Source organism: Paramormyrops kingsleyae, chromosome 1 (genome assembly GCF_048594095.1).
Source record: "Paramormyrops kingsleyae isolate MSU_618 chromosome 1, PKINGS_0.4, whole genome shotgun sequence".
Classification (NCBI taxonomy): Eukaryota; Metazoa; Chordata; class Actinopteri; order Osteoglossiformes; family Mormyridae; genus Paramormyrops; species Paramormyrops kingsleyae.
The window spans coordinates 59,988,716-60,000,960 of NC_132797.1; the positions used below are offsets into that span (position 1 = coordinate 59,988,716).

A 12,245-nucleotide genomic window follows, 5' to 3' on the forward strand; every position below is an offset into this window, starting at 1 on the left:
TTCTTGCTTAAAACATTTTGATGCTTTCTTCTTTTAAAATACGCCGGGGCGCTCGTGTCTACTGCGGATGGACGGAACCCCGCAGGACGTGTATGCCCTAGCTTACGTTCATCCTGCTATGTTTTATTATTCCTTAAAACGTAATTAAAAATAACACATTAATAAAATACATGTAATGTATTTTTATTCTATTAAAGTTTAAACGGCAACCATATGTCCCCCTATCGGCAACATGTGGCATAAGCATGTATGGTACCATTTGGCCAAAACCCCCTCCCCCCCGACCAATCAGATCAAAGGATACGCCCTCATCCGCTTATGACGTCATAGATGGGGGCCACAAAATAGGCCTAAAAATTCTAAAAATTTGCATGTTTTGCACATGGCTAAAGCCAAAACAAAATGGAGCCAGAACATCATCTTTGTTCAAACTGTAGTCTTCCTCAACATTCATTTTTTGGTACTCCTGCACAGCCTTCCCAACATCTTCCTCTATCATGCTCTGTATCTGGGGCAGCTGGACCAGACCGATGAATTGTGGTTGATTGTTAATGCACCACTGACTGGCTGTTTTTATGTGTGCAATGACAGATACCTTAGACATGAATAAAGATTTGTTTTATTATTTATGTAAATGTGTTTTATGCAATTATTATTGATATATTAAAAACAGAATGAAAAAACTTACTTCTACTTTTGCCGGTGTTAATGCATCCTCACATTCATCCTGTACCTGCAAAACATAACACTTGTTGTTTCAGGCAGTACTCAACCTCTCTGGAAAAAACTGAACTGGACCACCTTGGATTATTTTCAGACATCCCACATTTTCTGTAGTTCCAGAAGTCTCCTGCATACAGCTTCTTGACACACTCAGATGACATGACACAGAACATCACAAAAATGTGTTTTTTTTTGTGTGCAGTAGTCATTGTGAGACTGAGGGGGCATTCTGATTGGCCTCTCTTTGCGCTAAGTAAACCTACATGATTTCTCTGTATGTGGGGTAAACAAACACACCTTAGGGTCCGACTTAGATTCACTTAATTTGTGGCTACATCCCATAACTTTTATTTGTGCTACCGTCCATTACAATCTTTCCATCACAAAGGAGTTTTCCAAATTTCAAATGTTTAAGTGCTATCCAAATACCTTAGTGTTACCTCCCTGAATTGAGTTTTGCTGGGTTGGATGTCTGAATTTGTACCAGCTTCCAAAAAGATGTGAATGAGCTATATTGAGCATACCACCAATGTCTTATTAATGCTGTTTTTACTTTCTATGAGATTTGTAGCAGAGCACTGATGGCACTTCTGCTGGGAGTGTTTCTGTAGAGCTTTTCTGAAATTTATTGCTTGAGTGAAACGTATTCAATAAATTGAAAATTTGTACCTGCACTGTCTCTTCAAGCTTTCTTTTGCGTAGGCAGAATACAGGCTGCCGTTCACCACTCAAGAAAGCCTTGGACTCCTCTGTCCAGTGGGCAAAAAGTTTGCCATGGCTGAAAAAAGGAAATGGTTCAAATAAATAAATAAAATCCAAATGCAACTACTATAAGAAACATGGAAGTTAAAAGTAATAAGTAAACTTGAAGGCAATTCTTGAAGAAACTGTATGATTGCAGTGTACTAATAAAGTTTATAGCTGATTTGGCTGTTAGTTAAAGCAACACTCCTTAATGGTTAGAACAGTTGAGATTAGCCAGTGTTTTTAGCTGAAAACTATTAAACAGTGAAATAATGTAAATGAAAGACCGTTAAATCCTGATAAACTAAGAAGCTGTCATTGCCACTGGGGCTACTGACATTATAATGGCTGATTTGGCCCTTAGATGTCATAGATATGTTTTGTGTGCTGCATCTCCTTACTACTGAATAATAACTATATGGGGAAAATCTGGTTTAAAAAAAAGAGGTTTGCTGTTTTGCTCTCGGCTCAAGAAGTACAAATTTAAAATCCCTCCCATAATTACACAATATGAGTCATCTATGGTTTTTCTACGACTAAAACTGTGGAAAAAACACACTTCAAAGTGGAAAGAAAATGAAAAAATGTCAAGAAAAATGATTGCTTGTCCAGTCCAAAGTTCTCCATCAAAAGCAAACACCACCACTTCTGAAGGGCAGACATGTCCAGCTGAACACAAAATAAGTAGATTAATGCCATCATTGATTTACATCATTCATTTGTTATTTCTGAAAATTGAATTACAACAATTATAATGAAAAGTGCTGACTATTGTGTAATCAAAGGGGGCATCAAGTGCTATGTACAGGGCCATCTGTAAAAAAAAACAAACAAACAGTATTAGTATGAAGGGGGAAAACATTAAAAGGACAAAATAACCAACATGCATCTCACCATTAGCATGAAGATTCCACAGTCATTTCCGTATGTTTGTTGGGGAAACCTCTTTTAGGAAAATGAAAAAGAAACCATTTGTGAGTGTGTCAATTGTTTTGCATCGATTTTTTATTACCTCTGTGGCCCACCACTCATTTATTTTTTGTCATGTATTTCTATTGACCTAATGCACTGTTTTAGATTTATATTCTATATTCCATGCGCTGACCTTCCCTGTCCTGCAACCTGTATTACAAAATATATACAATATCAAAATTTCTATATTTGTGCCAGCAAGAGAGAAAGGAAAAGAGAGAGAGAAAGACTGAGCAGGCATCCTGATTGGTCTCTCTATGGGCCAAGTGAACCTACATGATTTTCTGTAGGCAAGACAAACACAAGCTTACAACTAACACATTGTACTACATACTTGTAAAAATGTAAATATATAATATTTACTTCTAACTCAAGTCCGGTCTTTTCACTCCACTGCCCTGGATTTATCCTATTTGCGAGATCCCTGTCAATTGTAGACAAAGACATACAAATCTAAACAAAACAGAAAATTCAATTTTAAAGCTTTTTGAAGGATGGTCATAAGAACGTTCCATCCCAGAACAAGGTCTGCAGAACATGACCTTATGCATGCATTAGGCAAATACAGACACTGCTCTACACGCTCAACTTACAAACAGTCAGACATACTGTACTGTACGAACAAAGAGGACTGTAAGTCCAAATTGTGTTCATTAGGCTTCCGTTTCCTGTCTGCAACATAAATTTTTTTTTCTGTGCCAATTCCGCGTAGTACGACTTCTGCCTGTTACTCCCACCGCACAGCTGCGTAGCGTACATACTCCCAGCATCCTAGTTCTTTGTACTTGCGTAAACCCTTAAAATGATGTTGAATAATGAGCTTCTGTACATGCAAAACTCTGGAACTCCTGCGAGATTGGTCATAAGAACGTGACCATCTCAGAACACAAATTAAGTTTTCATTATTGTAACCTTAACAGAGCTGTGTATCTTTGAGTACCAAATCCACCTGGTGCCTGGAAACATTTAGAATCTAGGAAGAGAAGCTCTCTCTGCACTGGCTTCAGAACCTGAAGAATATTTTCATTCAATGTTGAATGAACACTGCAGTAACTTTAAGAACAAAGGTAAACTACACTAATTAATGTGGAATGGGATTGAAGATGGCATGCGTAAATTTCCATGTGGGTTAGGTTGGTCTTAGACATATATAAACAGTGGCCGTTCTCGTTTGACCGACCGACACGAAATTTGGAGGATCTGTCTGTGGTACAGACATACATTAGCGAGAGAAATTTGGTAATGATTGGCTGAAGCATGCCTGAGATATAGCTGTCTGATTGAAATGGACATGGCGCCAGTAAGGTCATGGTGTGGCTTTTGGCCGTACCTTACCGAAAGTTTGTTTTTTTCTCTAAATCTTTAAAAGTACTGTCTCCTGATTTGAATGGCACCAGATTAATGTAGGTGGGGCGAAAATCCTAGGAGCTTAACGAAAAAGCCTGTTTTCAGACAAATATAAATCATTCAAAAACGCAACGATGTATCACCAAGTTCTATATGTGCTTGGATTTGGCACGCCATGGTGAATTGGACTGGCAATCAATTTCAACTGTAGGCTTGATAATTCTGGAGTAATAGGCAGAAATGCAAATGGGGCCACTGTAGCGCCCCCATCTGGCCGAGTGAGTTGTCCTTTACAGGGTTTGCAGAGGGTCAGAGCATGAATGTACCAGCTAAATTTGGTTTTGATTAGTCATTGTTAAGCCTGTCAAATGGCTGCTTGATATTGATTGGCTAATGGCGGCCAATCTTTTATGATTTATGACTGCAATTGTACATGGCTGTCCAAATTTGGTAAGCCTAGGTCTTACGGATTAGGCTGGGCATTCAGTTTTAGGGAAGAAAAAAAAAGAAGAAAATCCTAACAAAAACAATAAGGTTCCCTAGCACTATGTGCTTTGGACCCTTAATAATGGTCCATAAGCATTTCATGCTTTGGACCCTTAAAAAGAGAAAAATCCTAAGAAAAACAATAAGGTTCCAATGCACTACGTGCTTTGGACCCTTAAAAATTAATATAGGTCTACATAGAAGCAACATTACTGATGCAATACCTAACTGAAAATTCACTGCTCTTACCTGATGCCCCCCAGATTTTTTGGAAAACCTTGTCATAACATTGACGTGTTCTCATCTCTGCTTGTAACCTTGATAACATGTCCATGCGAGAACCCTTGAAATCAATATTGCAGGCCTTGCAGAGTTTTCTGATAACTCCAACCTAATAGAGGTGTCAGGGACCGAGATGGAAGGCACAGCTAGTTGGAGTTGTTCAATTTCCTGCATTTAGCCCAGCTTCCATGTTGGCCACCTCTTTGACTGGAGCAGCAAGGAATCCTCCCCTGCACTCCACACACGGTAAATCAAAGGAAATAATTAAACTCAATAAATACTTAACACATTATTCCAGTTAACTAAACGTGCGCGCCTCGTCTAGTAACTGGTTAAATGTGACAAATAAAGAAATACATAAACAAATTAAATAGTAATTACTAATTTAGTGCACTTAAACTAAACAAACTCCAACATAGAATAACAAATGACCATAAATAATACTTCCCTTCAAATTAGCTGTGTGGCTGTGGGGGTAGCCATCACAAGAGGTAATAATAAAATGTAATTAAGCATGCCATAACAAAGATCATAGTTCTCCTACAATTTATCTTAATTGTGTAGGATCACACATGCACATATCACAGGGCCTGAATTCCAGGTGGCCTGAGACAAGGCCGAGCCTGGTACGAGAGGCACCAAAGGGGGATTACACACATAAACACACACACACAGATAACAAGGGAGGCCAGCACTCCAACTTTTATTGCCCAAAGATTTAGGGACCTACAGACAAGCAGAGTGGACCTAATGAACAGGGGTCCCTCGACTTGGCACACAACCCCCTCCCCATACATTCTGCCTTACATATCACTCACCCAACAGATGAACACCCTAAAGGAAATTTCATTTAAGTTTGGCTTTTGTATACCCTGTATATTGATCTACTCATGACTACTAGTCTCAATATACAGATAGGTTATGTTTGTATGTGTCCTTAGACAATCTTAGTGTTTTGTGTGCCACCCTTATAACCATGTTCACGAAGTATCACCTATTTCACCCCTTTGCACTTGAACACATATAAATTTAAATAAATAGATAGGTATAGCTACCATTGTATATATGTTCTCATGGTATACCAGAAGAATCTGGAAAATCAGTGTAACCAATGTATCCTAACTTTTAGAGAGTCTGTTAAAACCCCCCCTTCTCTTCCAACATTCCTTTGTGGTCCTTATCTGATCTTGGTGGACCGCTACGAAGTTTCTTTGCTCTAACATACTATGTTAAAAGAACTGAATTAAGGTGTATCTTATCCATTCTGGAGAAGATGAATTGGCATAAGCCACACCAAACAAAATATGTTGTTTCCAGATGTGCAACTTATATTGATATTACCACAAACTAATGGCCATGCCTATCTATGGATAAGATGTGCTGTTTAGAATATTAATATTTGATGTAATATCTGCACAAAGTGTAACATCTGTTGAGGTGCAACCCAAAACACCTGTATCCCATACTGATGTGAATCAGTCACATAGATAAAATAATTAATTGTTTAATCAATTAATGCAGATGGTATGAGGTATGTACCTATGAAGCTGGTATGGAATGTTTGGTGTCAAACTGATGGAAAATCACTCCTGATTCCAAATCTGGTCAGTGATTACCATAAAAGTGGATGTATCAAAAGTTATAACAGCTTAATAGAAATCATCAGTAAAGGGAGAATCAGTCAAGTCATAAATCCCAAAAGGACTGATACAGACCCCCTTCCAAAAGCCCGCCAAATGGATGGCCAGCCATTGGGCCAGGAGTCGAATTCCTGGTCATCCCTATTCATGGACTTTACAGCATAAAAATCCTGGCACCTCAGAACAAAGGTGCGCAGAGAATAACCGCCAGCCCGAAGGAGAACATCAGCCGGGGCGAACAGATCATCAAGCGCAGAAAAGACCATCAGCCCGGGAGAAGAGAAGCCCACAAGAACCCTCCGGTGAAGGCCCAGCTGAACAGAGCACAGCACCCAAGACAAAGCTTCACCAGGAGAGAGAATCTAAAGGGACTCCACTCCACTGCTCCAAACACCGCGCCATCCTGAGTGCCATCAGCTCAGCAGCTCTGCCATCAACTGCCAAGACCCCCCCCCCCACCCCCACTCTTCAACCAAGTAAACCAACTTCCTTTCATTCTAACAACTTAAGCTGTTCTGTTAACCTGCTATAAGACTTTAGGGTCGTGTTTCCACAAACTGTGCTTGCTTTGCAGAACAGTATTTCCCATTTAAGGTTACTCATTTAAATCCGGTCATTGCATTTTCATAATTACATCGTTTGTTTTATTCCGTTATTTCGTGTTTGTTGTTTGTGTTAGGTGTAATGTCTGTCTTATGTTAGTTGTAGTGTTAGCTAGGAATAAATGCATGTCTTTTACACAACTTCAGCCTCCGTCATTGAGTACTCACACTAAGTTCCTGCCTCTGTGCGATCTTGCTACACGCTCTGAACCTCAAACTCGCCTGAAACATCGCAAGACTCTCTCTCATCGGCCGTGAGGGGAGCTTCGCTACCAATCGTTTACATTACCTGGTGATGCAGCTCGCTGGACGAGCCTTCTAACCCAGGTTACTAAGCGATACTGGTAATTAGTGAATCCCATTTAAGTCTCACATTAACAGACTCACAGGGATACCGCAATTGAGTTTGGAGGAGCCGACCATTCGGCATAAAGATTGGTTAATAATCAGCATTAAATAATAATTAATTAAACTTTAATTAATTCAAACATATTGGTGGAGATATTAAAAATTACCTGAGCTAATAATTCCTACAATTGATTTAGTGAAGAAATAATTTTCTTTCTACCTTCTGCTTCATTAACTCGTCTACAAGATGATCTTCAGATAAATTAATGACCTGTGCTTCTTCTGGGGCAATCTTTGAAGCTGTTACTTTCTCATATTCAGTATTGAGTACTATTTGGCCTTTCCTTGTATGTTTACCAAGCCATGGAGCCCAGTTCTCATAGGTGGGTTCCACTGCAAATGGGTTCTGTGAACGACCTGAGGGCAATACAATTTAGTTCAATGTCATTTTAAAACTAAAATAACAAATTAGATGATATAACAAAACATTTCAGGAACAAGTTAAATTTAAACAGGTAATTACTTGGAAAGAATCCACGTTAAATCATCTCAAGGTGAACAGATCGCCAGAACTGTTCAATGTCCACTTCACCTTTGAATTCGCCAGGTGGTTCTTTGAGGTCACTCACTTTGTTGTAAAGGGAAATAAGGGAAGTTTTTTTTCCCTGGTACAAAATGTAGTATTAATGAAGAGACATAATTCAAATGTTGTTTAACTGCTAAGCTGAAAACACCTTTTTTGTGAAGGTCCATGATAACAACTGGGGGATGGTAACCACAGTTTACACATGAATAACTGTAGTCATTATCTGTTAATGCTTCAAAATTCAAGTAACCATGGAGAAGGCTGTCTCTGTTTGGGTATTTGACTCCCCTGAGGCCTTCCAAAGTGTTCATGGCCCTAGAAGTTGAAATATGATTCATAAGGAAAAAAGGAGCAGGGTGAACAGAAAAATATAGATCATGAAAACCAACCAAAAAGACATTATGCAATCAAGCTCTGTGTTATGCACATTCATACAAACCTGCAAGCCTTGTCTAAGGTATAGACAATGTTCAAGACTCAGAAACAAGTGATTATCAAAATTGTGGACTCCATCCTGCCATTCCTGATACCTGTAAAGCACATGACATACTGGGCATCTTCTTGTGTAGACCGAAACATCTGAAAAACAAAAAACAAAACAAAAAGTGTCTTTCCAGTGTTATCTGTGTGTTGGGAGAAATATGCAAGGCCACACATTTAAGTGAATATTTAACTTACCATGCACAACACCTGCCATTGTTACAATTTTGGCCATTTTGTGACCAACTGAGGCTTTTCAAGTACAGTTTGTTCAAAACAAAATGTACATGTTGTTTTCATAGAATATAACTGTGTAGAATACTCAAGTAATGACTTGGGTTGGTTTACTTTATCTGGGAGGAAAGCTGGTAGTTTCTTTTCATCAAAGAGATATTGCACGCTTCTTTGCAGATCAATGTTGGGTACATGAGTAATAGCCTTTTGCATCGTTTCTGCATCTGCTGGTTCAGATGGTCCAGTCCTAAACAAGTCTCTCTTCATTTGAAATAAGTGCCATTTACCAATGTTTTTGTGAATACAGGATGTGCGAGCCTTTGCACAGGGACAGTGCCAAGTGCCATCAGACGAATTATAAGAGACCATCACTCTACCAAGACGGCTATAATGATGTATCATAGGCTCGTGTATGGATAGCGTAATCTGCTTATGAGAGCCACCAAATTCCACCAAAACAGAAAATGGGACACAAGCTGCCTGTGCTGCTTTTTGTCTCTTTAGGCAAACTGCTTTCTTTTCATTACCAAAAAATTTAAGGACCACCATTTCATCTAGAACAGTGGGATTTAAGATTTCTTCACAAGCAGTGTCACAGCAATAATCAAGTGAGTGGAGGTGTTCACACTGACTAAAAGGCAATCCACTTCTCTGAGCCAAAAGCTGGAACTGCCAGCATTCCTCCAGTTCACATTTAACATGATGAATGTTGCCCATTATCTTCCTTTGTACGTGGACCGGAACAGAAAAACCATGGCCAGTTCGTTGAACTGCTGACAGTCCATTAGGTACATCATCGCAAATGCTGTAAAGATGAGACATCAGTGTTACATCCTGGGATCTGTTTGCATGCTTTCTTAAGATGTGTGTGTCCAGGTTCTTTTTGAGCAAATCTAATGAGCAATGAGGACAGTTTGTTGTTTTTCTCATTTTAAAACAGGATTGTGGACCCAGCACATTTGCATTTGAGGGGTCCTGTGCTGCAACAGGTAGGCTGTGGGAAAGGTCCTGTGCTGGAACAGGTAGGCTGTGGGAGGGGTCCTGTGCTGGAACAGGTAGGCTGTGGGAGGGGTCCTGTGCTGGAACAGGTAGGCTGTGGGAGGGGTCCTGTGCTGGAACAGGTAGGCTGTGGGAGGGCTCAGATGCAGATTTTGAGCATATTTTTAGATGACTCTCCATATTGTTTCTTCTAAGTATTGTTTTCATGCAAAACAGGCAATGGTAGTGACCCTCAGAGCTACATGGCAGGTGGCAAAGACATATTCTCTTATTAGAAATAAGAACCAGTAAAGGGTAACAAGTCAGAATAAAAATTCAAACTGCTTGCAATATTGAAACAATGCATCCAGTAGTAAAACAATGGGACTAGTGTGGCTATTATGTGGGCTATATCACAGCCTGTGTCCAGTAACTTTATAGAAGCACTTGCAGTAATTTTTTCACGTCTGTACGATGCCTTAAAGGTAGACTGAAAACAGACTCTGTCATGGGGGACACTTTACACATTATCTTAAAGTATATTTTTTCCCATGTCTGGCTAAACAAAGTTTTTCTTGCGCTTTGACATGCAAGAGTTCAGTGCCTTCTTGCACATAAGTTATCCAGTCACCCTAGTAATATTGTAATACTCTACCTTACATTACCTTCAAAAATTATTGCATTTTTAAAATGCCCATCTAAATGTTGCTGTATTTTTCCCAACCTCATAGGTTGCAGGGCAGGGCATAGTGGGCAGTGATAAAAAGTGCAACATGTTGTGCACTGCTGTGGCACAAAGTCCTCACGGGTTATAGAGGGGTGCATCTGTAAAAGCACAAAGAAACATTACATATTTGTTTTAATAGTAAACTTAATAAATATTTTTACATCACTTTAAACATGAATTTAAATATGCTTCTGATATTTTAAGGTCGTGTGAGGAACCTTGAGGTTGGAGGGGTTGTTATATAATATAAAACCATTAACTGTGTCTGATTTTTAGCTGTACATTTACTGCACTTTTAATCAGATTTTCTAAGCAAATTTTAAGTTTTTTTTCAATTTCTATTTTGCTTTTTTGTCTTAGTTTAACTTTTATAAATCTTGCACACTAAATAACCCCTGCGTATGATAATAAACTTGTGTTGCCTTGCTGTAAGGAGAAACGTTCTCTGCAAGACCACACAAATAACTAAAAACTATATGCTATTCACAAGATAACTACACGAAAAGTGCTGTAAAAGTAGAAATGTGTCTATTTTGCCGTAAGATAACGTGAGCTAACTGGCTAGTAGTTGCCTTGACTGAAAAAAATCACTCCGGTCAGAGAAAATAGTTACTAACGCACTACATTGCAAAAATGTATGGCATGAAGTAAATAAACTTGTAACTATTTAATTCAGTAATACAAATAAAGAACCTTAACATACCGTTCACACTGGCCTCAAGATCAAACTTCAGCTTCAGCACTTGATTTCCCGGTCGCACTTCCTGTTGTGGCTGAGCGTGCACATGACGTCAGTGGCTGAGCGTGCAGATGGCTGAGAGTGCACATTCGGAGTGGCTGCAGCCAGACCCTTTTGAAAAATCCAGACCAGGATTTTGTTTCAACCAACCAGCACAGCATAAAGAGTCACAGTCATATAGTACTCAACTGGTTGGTTGACACAAAATCCTGGTCTGAATTTTTTTCTTTCTGGACCTGAAGTGTTCTCCTTTTAGTATTTATACCTATGCTGCTTATAGACAAATGCCTTGCGATGCAACCGGTGCAAGATCGCTGTAAAGTGCTCCCCATTTAATCTCCTGATGATCCTAGTGAATCCATTTCAAGTTATATGTGACATAGTGACCCTAAATGGATCTGTTCTTCCACGTGTCAGTAACGTGGCAGTGTGGCAGCTGACGGTAAAATCGATCAAAGGAACCACATCTACTGGAACTTTCAGTTGATGTAATTTTATTTGTCATTCACTTTAAATGTTCTGAAATTCACCTTTAAAAAGTACAGTAGGGCTGCTTTTCCTTGCCCCATAAATGTTACTCTCCCTGTTTGTCTCTGTCCCTGGTGTTCCTCTTTCCTCTCCCCAACAGAAAACCCAAGTGACATCTGCAGTATCCCAAAATGGCACCATGGCCACAGCAGCTGTTGAAGGTGACACGTGACACCCCCTCCTTAAGCTTTTTGTGTGGTCCCTGCAAAACCCCGCCCCCCGGGACAGAAATGGCCAGCTGTATAAATGACATGTCCTGCCCTGGAAACTTATCAGAGCCGAGCACAGCTCAGTGTCTTGAGTAACTTTGCCATTCTTAAGCTATAAGCCTTCATCTGCCCTCCTTTCATTCTTGAATTTTGATCCTGAGCAGCTCTGGAGAAGTTGCTGATGATTTAGGCATGAGAGAAAGGCAAGAATGTTATAGTGCACATTCAGATATTTACAGTCACATATCAGTCACAATGTCTGCTATGGACATAGATGAAACAACAAACTGACTTTACGCCAGTTTCCTGGCGTGACATTATGACTTGTGATCATGTGCAAATTCCGATATTTCCAGTTACATATTCAGCTATAGACACAGATGAAACGAGAAACTGACTTTACACCGGTTTCTCTAGTGCAGAGGTCACATCATGACTCATGGCTATAATAGATCGTGTCAGGAAGCAGTGCTGTAAACAGCTGAGAATGTTTTTTGTAAGAAGTGAAGGTATGTAGTTATCAGGGGCAGACTGACAACTAAAAGCAGCCGGGTATCCCTTGCCGATTGTGATCAACCAGTTGGCCACCAATGAAATAAAGCATTATCATTAATCATTCA

The 12,245-nt window shown here is 39.5% G+C and overlaps 1 long non-coding RNA gene across 3 annotated transcripts in view; it reads right to left on the reverse strand.

The window, feature by feature from the left end:
* The window catches only part of LOC111853001 (uncharacterized), a 41,479-nt gene extending 30,563 nt beyond the window's left edge, over window positions 1–10,916 (reverse strand). The window contains exons 1-8 of one of the 3 annotated variants that reach the window (XR_011993150.1): window positions 10,853–10,916; window positions 8,409–10,247; window positions 8,170–8,309; window positions 4,522–4,784; window positions 2,803–2,863; window positions 2,362–2,412; window positions 1,393–2,281; window positions 689–733 (exon numbers count right to left, since the gene is read on the reverse strand). This is a non-coding gene — a long non-coding RNA (uncharacterized lncRNA). Of the gene's footprint in view, window positions 1–51; window positions 596–688; window positions 734–1,392; window positions 2,413–2,802; window positions 2,864–4,521; window positions 4,785–8,169; window positions 8,310–8,408; window positions 10,248–10,852 lie in introns of those variants that run through there. The other 2 variants (XR_011993152.1, XR_011993149.1) reach the window with 2 other exon arrangements.
* Between the last annotated feature and the right edge of the window lie 1,329 nt (window positions 10,917–12,245).